A 19217-nucleotide genomic window follows, 5' to 3' on the forward strand; every position below is an offset into this window, starting at 1 on the left:
ATACTTTTACCCACAGTGGTGCAGTGGGGGTGGGGGTGGGGTGGGGGGTGGGATTCTTTCTTGGCTGACTTTGCCCCACCCTTCACACTACCCCACCCTAATCAGGGCCCCACTGCGGTCCATTCAACAGGCCGGCAGATGCTATTCATCCCAGAGCTGGTTGGAGTGGAGGATGGGATAAGGAGTTGGTATGGCTTGTAGAAGTTTTTCCTCCCACAGTGCACACCCTCGGTCTTTGTCTGACCCTTAAGCCCCTGCCCCAGATTATCTTGACACACAATGAAGAGCACATTTTGGAAGTGCTGTTCTGCCACTTAACCGACGAGTAAATACAAATGTTAAAATCCCGACATAGGTAGTTGCTAAAGGTAAATACATGCATGAAAAAAAAACAGTCACTTGCTTCAATTTGATGAATACATATTAGAATAAAATACAAATACAAAGATAAGGCTTTCATGAACATGTTGCTAGTTTACCAGTGTAAGGATGAAGCCCTTGGTTGAATAGTCATTAAATGTTCATGATATAAATTAAATTATGTAGATATATATTTATAGGGCCTTGTTTGGAACCAAAGCTAAAAAATAAAGCTTTTAAAAGCTGTCACCCTCACTTGTCTGTAACAAAATTACGAGGCACAAGGCAGTTCAACTTGTGTTTTTGAATAAAAAAATTACAAGCACACTCTCTAAATTGCTCGAATACATCGGCAACTGCTCTCTTCTGTCTTTTAGTAGGAGACATAATCGTAACTTTTGCGTCTGTATGAAAAGCCAAAGGCGCTTCAGGCCTGTGAATTTAAATGGATTCCAGCTGCTAAAAGCTTGGAGTTAAAATATGATTAAATATCTGTACTTTTTTTTTTTACTTTGCTATTTTTCTATATTATTTAAACGACAGAGATTTTATCTTTTTGAAACACTTGAAAAGTGTCAAAGTGTTGAAAATGATGTCAAACGTAATCCCCGCTGTTGAATATGACTTGTTACTTGTTATTGTGTCATTTGAAATATTAAGGCATCTGAACCTGGAGCTGTTTTATTCCCCACTTCCCTAAAGTAATAACGTTATTTAGTTTCTTTTTTTTTTATTTCCTGTCTGTACTCCTTTGTTCAGATGTAGTTCTTTTATTAGTCATTTGTCGAATTGATCCCAGGAGTCCAAAGGAGAAACATTCAGCAGCGCCGACATTAACAGACTAAAGAGCCTATGATTATAAGAATTATAAACACAGCTTAAGTTATTAGAAACTCTTTCTTCTGTGTTTCCTAAAAAATTAGAGTGACAGCGAGATCACAAGGTGGCACCTCGCATGCCACTTGGGGAGCTGGGGCACATGTCGGTAGTTCAGTGATGTGCCAGCTAGTCCAACGCCATGTGCGCTTAGTTTAGTGTTTTATATGTCATTAGATCAGCGGCTTGTGCGCTGGCTGATGGCATGCCACCAGGGAGCGCCCCCGTTAAACCAAATCAAGCTAAATGTTAAAGGTCATTATTATCAACACTTTATTATGCAAATTATAAACATTCCTATTTTAATCATGCCCAATATACTCCTCGTCAAAATGAATAGGCATTTAACATCCGTTCCTGCTGCAGTGGCTGACGAGGCCAAGTGAAAGCAAGTCCAGCCTAGACTGGAACTGGATTCATTGGGTCTTGGGAGTACCTTTATCGTCTCCCCCCACAGACCTCATAACTCCAATCTCCTGACGGTCCAAAGCCCAAATGACCGATGTAGAGGAAAGGAGGTTAGTTTAGCAAAGTAGGCCCTGCAGCTAGGTCCATGCGGGCATCCTGGGGGGAGGGGGGGGGGGGGGGGGGGTCCTAAGAGGAACCCCGCTCAGCTGCCTCATCCAGATTCCTTTAAACCTCCTGTAGTTGCTGTAATTCTAATGTAACTCTCCGTCTTTAAACTCTGTACCTTTACTATCTAAAGAATACATTCACTTCCTCGTTAGTCCCTCCTTCTCTTCAATAAAAAAAACTGTCACATTTGTCTACATCCAGATGTTTTCAGATGTATTGTTTTAGCATCATTTGGATGCATTTGCAGCACGTTTGATGTCAATGCCGTTTTTTTCCACTTTTTGCAGCTAGTTCCCTTCATCTGCAGCGAGTACGCAATTTAGGTGTTGCATTTGTTTTTGTTTTTTTGCAATTTATTTTGTTTGTGAATTTGCGGCATGTTTTCCTTATGTGAGGAAATCATAAGTCATCCTAAAAACCAAAGTCAAGAACACCCTGCATTGGGTGGGATTCAGGGACAGCAGCACACGTTTCACACTGCATGTTCTTTTACGCCTGGAATAAATCAAAAGCAATTTGAACCGCTGTATTTATTTCTAATTGTAAATGTCCTTCTGCCCGTTCAGTTTTTTTTTTTTTCTGGTCTGGGTCAGCAGCACCGAGCTTGTCCTTAACCAGCTTCTCTGTATGTAAAAATCTACGTGCATATGTGTGTGTCAGATGACCTATTGAAATCATTGCGGCGCAGTACTCCTGTTACCATGGCAATGCAGGCTTCTCCGTCTCTCTCTCTCTTTCTCTCCCTCGGTCTCCCCTCCCCTTTCATTTCCCTCCACACCAGAGCGAGGGTCATGTGACCACTCTGACGTCAAGCTGTAGAGGAGGCAGGCAGAGAAACGAATTAGTTTGTGGGCTTTTAACAGACTAGGAGCCTCTCTGAGTCTGTCAGTCACTCTTTGCTCTGTCTCAGTCGCTCAGTCTATACTCTCCCCCTTATCTGCTGTTCCTTTCCTCTCTCTCTCTCTCTCTCTCTCTCATCCTCTCATCTGTCTTCCTTTCTAGCGCTCCTCTTTATTCTCGCCTGTTGCATTTGCTTCTGCTTCTGCTGCTGCTGCTGCTTCAACAAACTTAGTCTAGAGAGAAAGTGCTGGGTGATGGGCTGCTGAACGGCTTGAACGTCGCTACAAAGTGAGGTAAGCTTCCTGTGTTTTCTCTTTGTGTAGTATTGTGTGTTTTAGCAGCTAGTGGTTGCTTCCAGAAGGGAGAGCTTTTTTAGTTCACACGTTTGAGTCACATACTTGCACTGAGGGGAAGTTGCCTCTCAAATGAATTCCCTGACAGGGAGCGTATAGGGCTCTTGTGTCTTTCCTTTAAAAACTCCTTTTGTCACGCTTAAAATCCTTTAGCTTGACCGCGCTGACTTTAAAACGGTGCAGAAGTGTAGCGTGATGTTAAAGGTTTCAGAGGTCAGGACTCAGAGCTAATTGCTTTCTGTCTGGACAAACACTGCCAGATCTGTTTTCAGCACTAGCAGGAAGTCTGTTCACGATAGAGAGAGAGAGGAGGAAAGCGTGATCGTTGCGGGGAGTGAGTGTGTGTTGTGAAGCTTGGAAATGATAGGCAGCTCCACATGGCTTTTCCTCCCCAAAGCGTTGCTAATGTTAGAGGCAGTGGTGTAGGCTGGGGCTGCTGCTGGCTTGGGGGCAGAGCAGCTGCCACTTGCCCCCCCCCCCCCCCCCCCCCCACACACACACACACACACACACACACACACACACACACTTTGTAGGGATGGGAAAGCCTCAGAGGTCTGCTCTGCAAAAATGTAACTCTCACAGGCTCAAGGTCAGCTGTAATATTTATTTCTTCTTGGGTGGACACTAAAAGGCATTTTCTTTCCAAGTTTTTGTTTGTCCGTGAAATTTCTACAATTGTCTGGCTTGAGAAACCCCCACCCCTTCCCCCCCCCCCTACCATGCTGTTAAAACACACCCCCCACCTCGCCGCATGCTCCAAACAATAGCACGTCGGCCCACATTTAGCCCAAACAGGGTGGAAAGAGGGAAATGTGCATAACAAGTGGATTGGGTCTCCCTGCAATACTTCACACTTTATTTGTTCTCTCCTCCTCCTCCTCCTCCTCCTCCACCTCTCTCTGCTGTGAGTCTTTATCTCAGACTTTCATTTCTTTACCCAGTAGTGTCACCTTCTCAAACTTAGCGAAACAGTCACGAGGAAAGTCCACGTAACCAGAGTGTGGAGTGGTGCCCAGTTATAGGCCGACTCTCGAGTCTGCGTGTTGGATTTGGTAATGTGAAGAAAAGAGATGAAGAACACCTCCTCACACAACAGTCGTTTCTCAAGCATGTGATGTAACCCAGTTGTAGATATCTTCTGACTCCAATGAAATGCTTAGCAGAAGCAACAGTTTGGACATCCAACAGGATTTGTACTTTCTTTGCGGGGGGGGGGGGGGGGGGGGGCTTTTTGGTTCCATAAATTGTTTTACTACTGAAAATGTATAGAATTTCAGCTCGACTGCCCCCGAAATCCTCCCGACTTGCTTGTTCACACATGCATCTCGCCTTTATATCCCAGAATGTCAGTGCCGCAGACAGATTCACAGTTTAAGTGCAGAGAATAACACCCTGGACAGCAGGGGCATTTCTTGGGGTTTGGGACATTAGGCGCTGAGCCGAGACCCCTACAGGGGGATGCACCCCCAGAAAAATATTGATTAAAAAAGGGGAAATATGTCATCCCCCCCCCCCCCGAGAACAATTTTGCCCATAAAAGACCACATTTGTTGGCTTCTGGCACATTTCAATGCCACCATTCTATCATGTACATGTTATATTTCTAATATTTTTTGGCAGGTTTGGAAACGGTTTGGAAATGATTGCAAAGGAGAATTGGGTCTCTTTGTTAAATAAGGGTGGGCTGGTAAAAAAAAATTGTATGTGGGCAACGTTGGCTGTAGTTTCTGAGCAGTTCCACAACAGTAGGCTTCATTTAAACATAGTGAATCACAGGTTATAAGAGAGGGGGGGTGGGGGGGTCACCAACACTTAATTCCCTACATTCTGGTGAATATTTATGAACTTCAAATAGGCTAGGTAAAATGAAAACACTACATTATTAACATGAAACACAACAGACTGTTTCTAATAACTTCAGCTGTGCTATAATTCTGATAATTACAGTCTCTCCTGTCTGTTACACCAAATCTGAATAATTCTCATTTTCCTTTGAGCTGAAGCTCCTTATTTAATCTGTTGTTTTTCACATTTCATTTTAAACACAGTAGTTTAATAACACAAAACTTGTGAGAGAATTCTGTTTACTGCTTTAACACTTGAATCAAATATAAACTCTCAGAGTTTAAAACCTTAGTCACAAACCTTACATAACAGCCAAACACCAAATATACCAGATTTCATGACAATAAAGGGATTCATTACATCTTTATATTGCATAGAAGCACTTTTTAACTGAATATTATTTCATTTTTCACGACACTCCAGATAGTTTAATAATCTTGGAAACTCTGACTGTAGAATACAAACTGTTACGTGCAGTCTTTTCTCTCTTCCTCCCTCAGTGATGGTTCAGTAGCTGTTTTTTTAATCAACATGTATTGTTCAAATTCAACCTGTGATGCATTTCACTGTAAGTCAGAGCTTTTCTATGACATCTTAAGAGTGAGAACGTCTCAGATTGTTGAATATTCATTTTAGGAAAGGCTATCATGATGTAGCCTCTTAGTCTTCATCGGGTCGAGGGAGAAAGAGAGAGCACGTATTGGACAGAGGAGCAGACGCTAAGGGAAAAATGGGAAAACTTTGAATGCTTACTGTGCAGAAGCAGCCCGTAATATGGTAATGCTGATGAACATCTATGTAGTAAAATGCAATTATTGTACTGACATCTCCTCTTGGCTGAGCGCTGCCTTGTCCCCATACTCACACACAGAGCCGCGCAGAACACCTCGGCCAGTTTGGGTCCGATTGAGATGTAACTGTGCAAGAGGGAATCGATTCCAAGCCACATTATCTAGGTGTTAGTCTGACTTCAAACAAACTGACTGAGCACTATTTCAGTCCGTCTATCATGCATTTGAAACGCTAGTTTAACACAGTAAATCGACTTTCTCTGACTGCATGTGAGCGTTCTTTCTGTTTTTACTGATTTGAATCACTGATTCGGTTTATTTGGACGAGGGGGGCCTCTGTAAATAATGACTCAGTTTGTAAAGTTAACAGTCTACCATGATACTGCACATGCATTGCTTTGTGAAACTTCAAAAGGTGCAGAGATCCGCCTGATACAATGTGAGTCATGTAAAGCACGTGGGCCATCTAAAACAGTAATTCTGCAGGAATCTGCCAGTGTGAAGTACATGTTAAGGAGTTGATCTGTGTTGACCATCATCAGGACATTTAGTCTTGACTGAGAATTATCAAAATTTGTTGGAGTCAAAATGAACACAGGTACAGTTTGAAGCTAAATGAATTTAAGTCTTCCGTCTGCTGGTTGTGTCGATCAGTTTCATAAGTTCTGCAAGACAATCATTCTGAAAGCACGTGTTGACTTGTGAAATGGATGTGTGCAGGCTGTGTTTGTGTCTAGCATTTACACTAAAGAGACACTGCCCCACACACACACACACACACACACACACACACTTCCAGCATGCTGCCAGTAGCTTTATCTGACATACTACGGAAGTTAACTATTCTCTTGTGTGTGTGTGTGTGTGTGTGTGTGTGTGTGTGTGTGTGTATGTGTGTGTGCATGCACGAGCTGTTGAATGTTTTCAAGAAGAATTTCACATTATGCAGAAGGTGGCCAAATAAAGCATTACCCAAAGTAAAGTGAAAGTGTTGCTTTATTTAGTTTTAGCTTGATGAAAGATGTGTATTGGATCGGTCTGCTCCACCTGTTCAGTTTAGCACCACATATAAAGAGGCTACAACCACCGCAAAGAGGCTACAGTCCTCTATGCAGCGGCTGAAGGTTCAACTCCCAGCCTCAGGTCTTTGATGCATGTCTACACCGCTCTCTCTGTGACACATTCAATATTTGTAAAGTTTAACAGTCTAACATGCACAATGGCAGTCAGTCACTGCTGTTGGCATACCGACAGGTTCTGCAAACAAAAAAAAAAGCTTTAAGGCAATGTCTCAAATTCTGATAATGTCCCGGACAACAACGTATTGTTTGACACATATGCAGTAACACCAGTGTTGAACTGAACATGGTGCATGTTAAGGAGTTAGTAGGAGGTTGGCGACATGACTAAACAGGTTTTTATTTGTGAAAATATGTATGCCATTGTAACTAGTCATTTATCTGTGGGAAAAACAGGACGCTTTGGTAAAGACGGCAAAACATGAGATATTTAAGTGTTTGCAGCAAATACTGAGTTCAATCCTGGACTCTCACCTTGCTGCAGGAGAAAACACACATACACAAAACTAGAACAAAATCACCGTTAAGCTTTTTTTTCCACACATGCGCTCATTATTTATTTAAAGAAAAATGTGAAAATGATACAAGTGCTATACAATGAAGATAGACGTGGCTGACGTGTTTGAGGCAGAAATGTGAACAAGCCAACCGTATAGGAAAGACATACAGTTGTAAAAATCAAAAACAGAAGTGAAAAACAATTTCCGCCAGCCTGCCGCTGAGTCTGACACCATAATGACAGTGTTTGCCTTACTATCAATGGGACCTGCAATTTGACATTACAAGTAGAAAATGAAATACTTTCTGGCAGCAGCTTCAATACGTGCACAACTGTGTTGAGTCCAACATCTATACCGTCACAAAATAAGAAATCATCATGTGGCAGTGATCCACTTTTTAAGATTGAATACTTTATATAATAATAATAATAATAATAATTTGGGAAATTCGGTTTTACAATCTGTTTAATGAACTTGGCCGGTGCCGGGACTTGAACATGCGACCCTCCGATTCCCAACCCAAGTCCCCTACAGACTGAGCTACTGCCACATCCATTCTATAATATACAGTACTGTTTATCCCTCATGATGAGGGTCAAGTATTTTCTGCTTTGCTACTGCCCTTCCAATGTTAGGTGAAGTGAAAGGATTAAAAGCAGGCAGTAATGTTACAGATTGTCATTTGCTGAAGAGGCTGATTAGTTCCAAAGCTGCCCGTGTTTTGTTCTGCTCTCCAGTTTTCACCATCAGAATCCTGCACAAAGATCAACTCACCACTTGTGTTTCCATGTGTGTGTGTGTTGAAGAGTGTGTGTAGTTTGTGTCTGTGTGGTGGCAGGTGGATAAAGGAAGAGGGGACTGTGTGTCAGCTCTATGCAACTGAATGCTTCCCTGTGTCCAGGTGATTATCTGCAACTACTGTTTGTGTGTGTGTGTGTGTAAGAGTGGGACACAGTGTAGCTTTAAGTCTTAAATAAAAGTCTAAATTGATTTAAGATAGTTACATCATGGAAAAGATGACTTAACTCCCTCCTATCGGGCCCCCACATACACAAGAGATGGTTGCGTTTGTGTTTTATGTGTTTATGCCCACATCCGTTTAAAAAACCTTCCTCATTTCTACTCACGAGCTGAGCTGAACTTTATGAACCAGGCTTCTAAAACATCCTGTTTTATACTTAAGGGAGTCTCATGTAACAGTGATGGAAACTAACTTGAAGGCAGTTTATATAACTGTTGATTTATGAGCGGAGCCAGAGATGAAGGCAGAAACTGGGAGAACGAGAGGAGCAGAGCTGAAGTGAGAAAGACACTCAGAGATAAGAGGGGCGACTTCAGGGGGGCACGTAGATGTTTCTGAACTGCTCTCAAACTTCTCTCAGGTGTTAAAACAGTGGATCCTGTAAAGTACTGAACATGTTGAAATGCACAGTTGATTGATCCGGCAAGTTTCCGGCAACAACACTACTATTTATTACGTCGTCTCCTTCCACTTCCGGGTGAAAAGCCCCGGCGGAAATTCTCGAGCGTGCGCAGAACGCGAAATCCGATTACGATACGATGGCTGAGTATACGTGCCGTTAGTTTGCAGACTGTGAACGACTTATCTAGGTGTTCTTTTCCGATTACGAGATGTCCGTCATGGTCCGATGTAGGTCGGACTAAGATGTTTACATGCATTTAAAAAAAGTCCAAACAGTGTCTGATACGATCAGAAATTCTAATATCTAGCGCCATGTAACCCTACTGAGTGTGTTACTCCTGTTATCAGAATGTATTTGCATTGTGTAATTTCCAAACTCAAAAGAAGAAGCAGGCCATGAAAAACCTATTTAACCTGTTAACTATTTAACGGTTAAACTCTTGGTCGCTGGAGTGATCTGCTGCTGTCCATCTCCTGCGCTGGCATTCGTCTCTTTGTGATTAAAGTCAGAGCATCAAGACAGAAGCATGTTTGTGGTAGTTTGGAGGGACAGCTGGTCAGCAATGCCTTTGTCTTTCTCCAACAGGCTTCTTTAAGAAGGGGTTATAGGTCATTCAACTGCAATCCCGCCCAAAAGGGGGTGCAGAAGGCCCCCCTTCCACACCCTCCCCCCCAAAGGTCCCCCCATGGGAAGACACACTGACATATTTAAAGGACAGCCTTGGCCGATCGGCGCCCATGCATTGGTTAAGGAGAACTATGGGAAACAGATATTCTATTTTTATCTTGAAAAAGGAATTCACACAACAGACAAAAGAAAGTTATTTTTTTCGGAGAGCAGATGTCCCCTTGCAGAGTTTAAAGAGTGATTGTACTATTACACTGCGACAAAGGAACACAGCTGCTGACATTACTGAAAACTTTTCTGCTGTCACAGAAGTTTCACTATACCACACACTCGGTTTGTAAAATCAAGATTACCATTTGGGCCCGACCAATATGACATGCCGATATTCATATTGGGGAGAGAGAAAATCCAATACCAATGTATCGGTCAATATCTATGAAGTATAGATATAGATATACACATTTGCATTGATTCCTCAAATGCAGTTGTCAAACACGTGCTGGTGAAAGAGAACTGCTAGTGTAATACAATGAAACTCAAATGAAATGATTTTGACTGGTAGATAAATCTAGTAATATCAGCGCATATCTGCGATATAATTAGCCAATACTAGTAGTCACTGGACGAGCTAATATCAGCCGATATTATAGGCTGGACGATAAATCGGTCAGGCTCTAATTACTATTATAAATTTGAGTTACAATGTAGAAAAAGTGGTATTTTTTTGGATTAAAAGATTTATTCTGCTGGTTGATTTTGTGAATTCAATAATTCTCCAAAAAGATTTTTGTGACTTCTTTAGAAGTTTTCCATTCAGCTGAATTTCGGGTTGATTTTCATGATACCAGGATCTTCTCTTTTAAAAGATTGGCTTTAATTAAAGGCTTCCTAAGTGAGCATTCAGACATGCTTTGGTTTGAGCAGGTTATCAGTTTGATGTACCACTAGTCTGAGATATTTCAGGAAGAATTTGAAAGCGAGAGGATAATTTAACTTATCTCAGCCTTGATCACACCAATTTCAAGGTGAGATAGTAAGTTGGCACTGTCCATGTGCCAGCCAAGTTATTTGAAAATGTAATTTCAATGTGTTTCTACAAACGTAAATGTCTTTTTCCTTGCCTTGTTTTACCAAGCAGCATCCTCTGGTGTTGAAAAAATGAACCTGGTGACGTCACTGAGATTATATTTCTATATGTCTGTTTTATACATGCTATAGGTTTTACACACATTGGTCAAAATAATTGTTCTGATATGAAGAATCCCATTGCAATACATTTCCCTATGAGTCTTAATGTACAGTAGAAGGCTTACTCACAGGGCATGGATGTGTTTCTAGTTATTAACACTGTCTGGACCTGACTGTAGAAAATGAAGACTTTATCACAGAACATTTGGTGTGAGGCCTCTGTACACTCATTATAGATTACAGCTTTTAAATTATTGACTTTATCCTCAATGAAATATCAAACTTGGTCTTTGGGAAATAACTAGTAAATTAGTTTTTGGGCACAAATGTGCTATCATTAAATCAAATGGCATTTAGTCAGTAAAGAGATGACATATAGGCAATTATAAAATATGATTTAAAATAAACTTTAATTGACACTTGTGAAAATATAATGTCCAATTAGTGTTAACATAATCATGAAAGTTGGTGTTTCTCACCTTTCTCAGGGGGCACAGAAGGAGCTTTCTGCCAGTATGGAATATATTGAATAATTCACTATATAGCATGTGAACGATTTCCCAGAGGGGGGTGCTGTAAATGACAGTTTGGCAGCTAGGAGATGATGGATCTCGCAACTCAACTACTTTGAATTCCTCAGTGCTTGCAGAGATCTTTGGCAGTCAGGATGCATGCCTTACTGTGGGATGTGAGGCGAAAAGAGAAGACTTCTATCACTGAACTTGTCATCTAAAAAAAAATCACTTGACTGCAATATCTGCTTGGAAATTGCTTTCCGAAAACCTGTGGATTTATTGTAAGCTGCAGAAGATGCTATCGTGGCGAGGGGGGGATATTGAAGCATCGTTCTTCCTTGTTATGTGCAAGCTCGTGTGTTGTTGTGGCAGCTGTTCTCAACACAGACAGAAAAAAAACTGTAAGCCCACACGCATCTGTGTTTCACTGATGTTGGTTTGAATATCTTTTGCACAGAAATGACAAATGCTGTGTTAGTTTTTTTTGTAGAGTTTTTTGTCACTGTTTATAACGTGCTTTCATACCCTATGAATAGTTATCTACACTGTAACTGAGACTTCCTCTTGAGTTCTCAGTCATTCAACAACACAAACTTACTACTTAAAGAGAGAGTTTAACTTATATCAGTATGATAAACCAGTCCATCAAACCCATGACTGTGCGTATATACATGTGCGTATCAATTCCAATCATTATAGGAGGGATGACTGCTGATGCCAATTCTGCCTGAGTTAATGCCTTGTTAGTACATTGTCACTCTGTGGTAAACACTGTTGCCCAATATTATTTGGAAGAGTAAACCAACACATTTACCAAACAACTCAAATTGAGCTAAGCTAGCTTGGGTTTTAAATATGTTAAATACTTTGACGATACCACAAGTGTTGAAACATTGTAATCTCTGATTTTTTTTTTTGTAATTGATAGTATTGAAAAGCACCCAAGCTGCAGATCTCCAGTCATATACTGAAGTATATCTTCAGTCAAATTGTGTGCAATTCATAGACCGTGCAGGAGTTAGCTCGCAATCTTTGGTGATTAAAAAACAATACATAACCCAGTATTGGTAGCTTAGGTACTTGCATGTTTGTTTTGTGTTAGTATAGAAACAAGTATTTATATTGCTTGATTCTATCGGGGTTTTTTTGGTTTTTTTTAGATTTTGTGTTTTGGCTTTTTGGAGAGGCAGGACAGTGGATAGAGTCGGAAATTGGGGAGAAAGGGAATGACATGCTGGAATGTAGCCTAAGGTCAGGTTTGAATCCGGGCCGCCTTCTTTGAGCGCTACAGCCTCTGTACAAGGGGCGTGCGAAACAACCGCTCTGCCACTGGCCCCTCTTTATCGTTTGATTCTTACTGGTATTGTATCAAAGTTTAAAATTCTGGTATTATGACAGTCCTGAAGTCAAATGGAATGATCAGTTCCATAAGACAGTAACTGCATGTCTAGAAGAACCCTAATGTCAGCTGTTTGCCTATTTTTGCTTTTAATTTTTTTTTTTTTTCAACTTGCACATCGCCGTGCATGCCAAACTGCCTGTATCCAAGTCAATAGAAATCATCACTGTGCTGACACATACATGCACTAAAACTGTACACAAGTGTTCAGACTTGGCTATGGACGCAGTCACCTTAACGTGACAATCCTTTTCTGCCCTGCCTTTTGTATTCTTTAAAGCTCCTTTGAGAGACTTTTGACTTGTATTGATTGTGGCAACCCCTGTGGACAAAACAGGAGGGTTTATCTCTTCGCTGATCTTGTCCTGGACATGAGTAAGTGGTGTTTTCTTACAACATAATTCCTTGAGAGTCTAATGTGCAACTCACAATGAATCTTTGGTATGAAAATGTCTTTTTAAAGGCTGTTTTGGCAAGCTGCTGTTTAATACCTTGGCTGACACCTAGCCCCTTGCAGCAGTTATAGGTAGAGATGCACCAATCCACTTTTTTTCAGTTCTGATCTGATCTGATGTAAATGGTAAACGGTAAATGGACTTGAGTTTATATAGCGCTTTTTCTGGTCTTCAGACTACTCAAAGCGCTTTACACCGCATGTCACACCTACCCATTCATACCCATTCACACACTGATGGCAGTGGTTGCTGTGTGACCATCAGAAGTAATTAATCCCATTCATACACATTCATACGCCGCCGACTAAGCAGCATGAGCAATTCGGGGTTATAGGGATACTTCACCCGTTGAAACATGAATCTGTATTGACATTGGGTCATATATGTAGTAGAAATGAAGTTGGTGCCTTCTTGACCGAGAAAAGACAGAAAGTGTCTTTTTGGCTCATGTGGATGAAAGACACCAACTCCCAGAACGCACAGCACCGCAGGCCACTCCCACTAAGGTTCCTCTATTTACTACAACACATATGGCCGTTTCCTCAACTGATTTCGAGATTTCTTCCAGAAGGAATTGGCATCTTGGAAATTCCTTGCAGAAAACGGACTCTATGTCTGTGTTCATCGGCAAACAGTGAGAGCACCGACACTACCAGTCTGCCCCAGCTCGAGCCGGCCCCCGTCTCCTCGTCCTCACCGCCGACGACAGGCAGGTCTCCCATCTCGGCTGCCGCGGTAGAGATAGCCACGAACATCCGATTCAAGCACAAGACCTTCAAAATCCCCTTCATCCATATCAGTTTGAAGTTGAAACCTATTTTTTTTAGCCATTGTCGGTTCTTATCAGCTTTTGCCTGTTGGCATAGCTACCAAGCAATATGGTGGACGTTGAGTTTCGATTCTGGGAGTGAGTTCCCACCCACTGATCTGTGATTGGTCTGTAGCTTCAGTGGTCGAAAATATGAGGAACTAGCGATGTAGTTTAACCCCTGCTAACCACAACAGCTACCAAATTTGTAATGACCCAAAGCTTAATGCAAATGGGTGAAGTATCCCTTGTAAGTGTCTTGCCCAAGGACACATCGGACATGTTGCTGCAGGAGCTGGGGATCGAACCCTCGACCTTCTGGTTGAGAGACGTCGACTCTGCCACAGCCGCCCCGTCTCGTCTGAACATGGTCATGGAGATGATTTGTCGACACTTGGTATAGTTTACAGCCTGAACATCTTCAGAGCGAGATTGTGCGAGCTGATAATGTCTAATGTGCCCAACCATATTTCTTGATCAGTGACGTTGATCGGTGCCGTCGGTCCCATCTCTAGTTTTAGGCATTAAAAAATAACTATATAGAAACATTCAGTTGTATCTGATGCTCGTTTTGCTTTTGAAGTTCATATAAACAGGCATCAGTATTCATGTTACTCTGTTTCATAACCAGCTAAAAACTCCAGGACTTTAACTCTGGGAGGATCATTTCACACAACAAAGGACAGTAATAACTGTCTATCTCTATATTCAGTCTTCACGCTTCAAAACATTCTCACCATTTAACAAATCCCCATTCTCTGGATTCATATTGACCCCTGACCTCTCCTGTGATGTAATTTCCGTTTTGTTATTTGCTATTTTCCGTGATGTTGCATCCTGCTTCTATATTTTCCTTTGACCACAGGAAGCAGAGTGAGCTTTGTTGCATCCCCAGAGGCATTCTTCAATCAGAGCCATCTCCAGGCTCACGCTCTCGCCTGAGTCACATTTTCTCATTCCCTTTCTCTTCTTCCATCCTCTGTCTCTTTACTCTTTCTCTCAGAAGGAGTAGAATGCTTGACATGGTAGACCTTGTCCTCTTTCTGTGACAACCATATATTATGATATATATAATGTTTTAATCATTTACACTTAAACTTGTACATTGTAGCCACCTTTCTTCTTTAGCGATGCTTATGGTAAATTGTAATTAGCAGATTGAATTGGGTGCAGTCCTGTTTTATGGGAAATTAAATCTGAAAAAAACAAAAGACAATCAGAAAAGGAAACAGTTGGTACTTTGCACATTTAAAGCCATAGAGACCGTCATTACTCTGCCCAAAGTCAATCAATTAAAACAACCTTACCTCCCACTGCCGAAGTCTCCAATCCCCAAATGTCCATTTATAGCATAAAGACTCCCCCAAGACATGGTGTGACAGAAAAATGTGGGGTTTCTGCTAATGTTTAAGAAATGTCTGCATAGGGGAGGAATAAGATTTGTCCTCTTATAAGGATGAATGGTGTTCTTTAAACAACAAACAAACAACACAAAAACAAAATTTATTTCAGAAATAGCCATTTTCACATCAACTATATTGACACACGGAGTAAGCTGGGTCTGTGTGCTTGTTATATTATGTAAGCTTACATGACCAGCTTTATCCTGCTGTACTGGATTTTGTAGTCAACAAAGCCAATCTGGTAAGTAGAGGGGGGGGGATTAAGCAGTATATTGGGGTCAGCAGGGGTACAGTGTAGGTCCTCTCACAGCTGGAAAGTTTGGGGTTTTGATCAACTCCCGCAGCCACATGTCAAAGTGTCCTTGATGACTCCGAGACACTGAACCCCGAAATACTCTCACATCAGCAGTGTGTGATTTGAATGGAGTAAATACATACTGATGTTCTCTTTACAGCAGTGAAGTCTGAATGTTATGTGAGGGGTGAATTTGACCTGCAGTGTTAAAAACAGCTTTGAGTAGTCGGAATACTAGAAAAGTGCTATACAAGCTCAAGTCCATTCACCATTAGAGTGGTGGCAAACTAAGGGGCAGGTGATTATTAAGGGTAATGTTGGTAATCGGTGGAAGAACCGAAATATGCAAGAGGTGAGTGATTTCAAAACAAAAAAAATTTGCACAATTTAATTGGATTTTTAATCCTGTGAATTTTTAGCTGTGTGCACACTAAACCAGTGTTTTAAAACGCTGTACAAGTAAAAAATCAAACGATATTGATGACTATTTTGATACCATTGTAAAAATAGAAGATCTGGGCATTCAATATTGGGAAAGTCAACGTTTTTAATTGTCAAAGAGGCGAAATCCTCTACAAATACATGGCGTTTCATGGCTTTAATTGTCCAAAAAAAAAAGGCTATAGACCCATTTAATTATCACTCATAATCCAGTTAAAGTAGGTGATGGGGTCTGCACAGACCCCGGCCTCTGTCTGAACTTTCCTATTTTCTCATCATGTTGATTGGGAAACATTTCTGTGCATCAATCATTGTTGCAGAATAGTGTTGAGCCAACAGTTCACAGATCAGGTCAAAATAATAACGTAGTTATTCGGTGACATTGCTGTCTCCTCTGTTCTCTATCTGTTTGTAGAAGACTTAAAGGTCTTTCTTTCCAGCTTTTAGATACAAGTGGGGGGGGGGGGGGACCACTGATGTAGGCAATTAACTAGGTCCAATGATCATGTGCCAGGCAGACAGAGTGCACCTTCTGCTGCACCTCAGACAAGGAACCAAACAAATTAGACACGACCTCTGAGTACAAAGCAGAGGAAAAGAGGAAGTGGGGGGGAAAGGCTTAGATTCCATGCAGGCATGCTATCAGAGCTGTTTCTCATCAGAGTCCACCAAAATAGTTCTGACCACGCTGACATGCTGCCTAATCACGTGTTATCCCAAATCTTTTCCTTTTCTTTTTTTCTGTATCAAATGTTGCAAGCCAGAAAACCATTAAATAGTAATGTTATATAATCCCTCATGGATTACTAACATGGATAACAACACAGAGTAGCACAGATGCAATGACCACATATCCCTGCAATGTGGCTTCATAGATGAAATTACATAACCCTTAAGTTGATTATGAAATCAACTAGAGGAAGCATGTCATGTTGTGCTTCTTGCTGGTTCACTCTTTTTTTTTTTTTTTTTCCTGAATCAATATAGGAACAATACGAGGTTGCCTCCTCGTCCTCCTCCTGTCAGGTCTGTTACCATAACAACCTAATGAAGGCTAAGGGGGCCATTTAAAAGTATGAGAGCTGGAAATATCAACTGAGGGCAGTTTCAGGATAACCAGCTAGCAACGCTAATCAATCAGACCAGACTACTGTTTTATGCCGTCTCAGATTTGGTGTTGATTATGAGTTAGCACAATATAGGCAACTCAGTTTCTCACATGAACATGTGCATTTAGGAGTCAGGTCACAGAAATCCTTTTCTTTAGTCTGTGTTGTAAAAAAACTCATTTGCTCCATTTTTAGTTTACCCTCTGTCCAGCTACTGCCGACAACTGCCTCTTCTGTTTGTTATCCCATCTGACCTCACTCTGTCAGTGCCAGAATTTTTCCCTTTTGGAGGTATCTTTGGAATAAAGTTGGGCTTAATCTTACATTTAGTTTGGGTTAAATCATTTTTGTCTAATAAGGTGTTTTTTTCATTTACCAGGAGCATTGATACTTAATCAGTCTCACTAAACAAACGGTGTGTGACTCAGTAATGAATGTCTATTAAAGGGCCTGAATTGTCTCACGGTTTTCCTGCAGGGACAGGAAAAGGGGAGGACAGAGGCGTGTCCCTTAGGGCCCAGTAGGATGTAGGCAGATACAAGCATCATGGCTCAGCAGCATTTTCTTTCTTATTTTAATCTTAACTTTGGAGCGTGTCTTTGTGACCCTTCTGTCTCACTTCCCCACTGTCGTCTCTCTTCTTCCTGCTGTCATTTGTTCTGGAGGCCCCCCCCCCCCCCACACACACACACACACACACACACACACACACACACACAGATGTATTTTCTTTAAAAAGAAAAGGAAAACTTTCTTTTTCTTTGGTTTCACTTTATTTTCTCTCATGTGCTCTCCACAAACGGAGAGAGGCACCATTAACCCATTACAAGCCAGTGTACCACCAGATGATGTTGAAAACTAAAAGTGTCGCATCATGTTTCTTTATTGTCAGGGACTCAAGGGTTATGAGTATGCGATAATTATAATTATGCCCAAATTTGCTCTTACTATTTCATCCTTTAGTACAACTTCACATAACTAAGACACCAACTTATAAACATGTAGGCCATGTATATATTTTTCTGTGTTTGTTTGTTGTGAACAGCCATGTTTTTATGCTTGTATGTGGGTTAGAGGTTGTTTCTCTGTCAACTGATGTACTGTTGAAGTTGTTGTTTGGTCATTGTGGTTTTATGTGACCTGTTGGGAGACTATATGGAAATAAGCCTTATGGCTACAATCTGGCATATTTACATGTTTATGTTCATTAATGTGCACTGTCCCTGCTTTAAATAAATAAATACAGTAAAAAAAAAAAGTAAATACAGATGCTTTAGATCTATCTATCCATCTATCTACATACATTTTACAAAGTACTTCTAAAGCTCTTAAACTCAATTCAAAAACTTGCTGCAATTATGTTGGTAAAATTTCATTTGTTGTGGCTTTTTACATTTGTGAGCAAGTTATTTATTTTTTAATACTGATTTAAATGTATAATAAACATTCAAAGAGTATGTGGCATGTATGGACAACACTAGAGTCTGTATTAGATAGTTAAACACAGAACTTACCCTGAGCTGAAGTTCAAGAAGGCCACGGCACAGCTGGAATGAATAAGGCTTTACGGAGGCCTCTTTGAATCCCGCTAAGCCAAGCTGTAATCATGATGTGTTACACGGGTTAAGACACTGACCGGGGCCAGTCCTCATGTGCAGCTGCCATAGAGGGCCCACCTGTGCATACTTGCCTGTATAAAATGAATTTGAATGGATGACTGAAAAGTCCTAATGAAAGGAAAGCCTTGGTGAACTTTCACGCTACAAAGGTTTATCTTTGATTTCATCTTTGAAATATAAATATCTGAATCAAAGATAAAAACCTATGACCACTTCACAGGTTTATCTGTTAGGGGTGGTGGCCTGGTCCCCGGCCCCCTGACGAGGGCTCGGGGGGTGCACCTGAAATACATAAAGTATTTTTGTGACTGTATTTGAGGTGGTGGGAGGTTGTGTTGGAAGGCAGCAGCCACCTCGCCGCTTACTGCCTTCTCAGTAACTATTCACTTCTGTATTTGAAAGAAGAAGAACAGATCTGGGGTCTCATTTATAAAAGAGTGCGTAGAATTCATACTAAAATGTACGTGCGCCAAAATCCCGGAAATGGCGTGCGCACAAAATAATTCAGATTTATAAAAGCGTTCGTACGCACACCCGCACGCAATGTTCCCTTTATAAATCACGATCCACCTGGAAACGTGCGCACGTAGATTAGTCCCATGTTCCGCCCTCTACACGCCCACAATCAACCATAAACGGTCAATGCAAAGCATGGAAATGCATACAAACGAGGGGGCGGAGCAAAGGTTTCCAGCGCTGGATCGCGGCCAA

At 41.3% G+C, this 19217-nt stretch overlaps 1 protein-coding gene across 2 annotated transcripts in view; it reads left to right on the forward strand.

Annotated features, from left to right (window-relative positions):
• LOC132983430 (neurocalcin-delta A) overlaps window positions 1-19217 on the forward strand; it is a 73053-nt gene that overhangs the window by 31911 nt on the left and 21925 nt on the right. Inside the window, exon 1 of one of the 2 annotated variants that reach the window (XM_061049722.1) lies at window positions 2656-2945. The exons of the other annotated variant lie outside the window; for it this stretch is intronic. The gene's annotated coding sequence lies outside the window, so the exon portion shown is untranslated. Of the gene's footprint in view, window positions 1-2655; window positions 2946-19217 lie in introns of those variants that run through there. 2 annotated transcript variants of the gene reach the window in all.

The sequence above is a fragment of the Labrus mixtus genome, chromosome 11 (genome assembly GCF_963584025.1).
Source record: "Labrus mixtus chromosome 11, fLabMix1.1, whole genome shotgun sequence".
In the NCBI taxonomy this organism is placed as follows: Eukaryota; Metazoa; Chordata; class Actinopteri; order Labriformes; family Labridae; genus Labrus; species Labrus mixtus.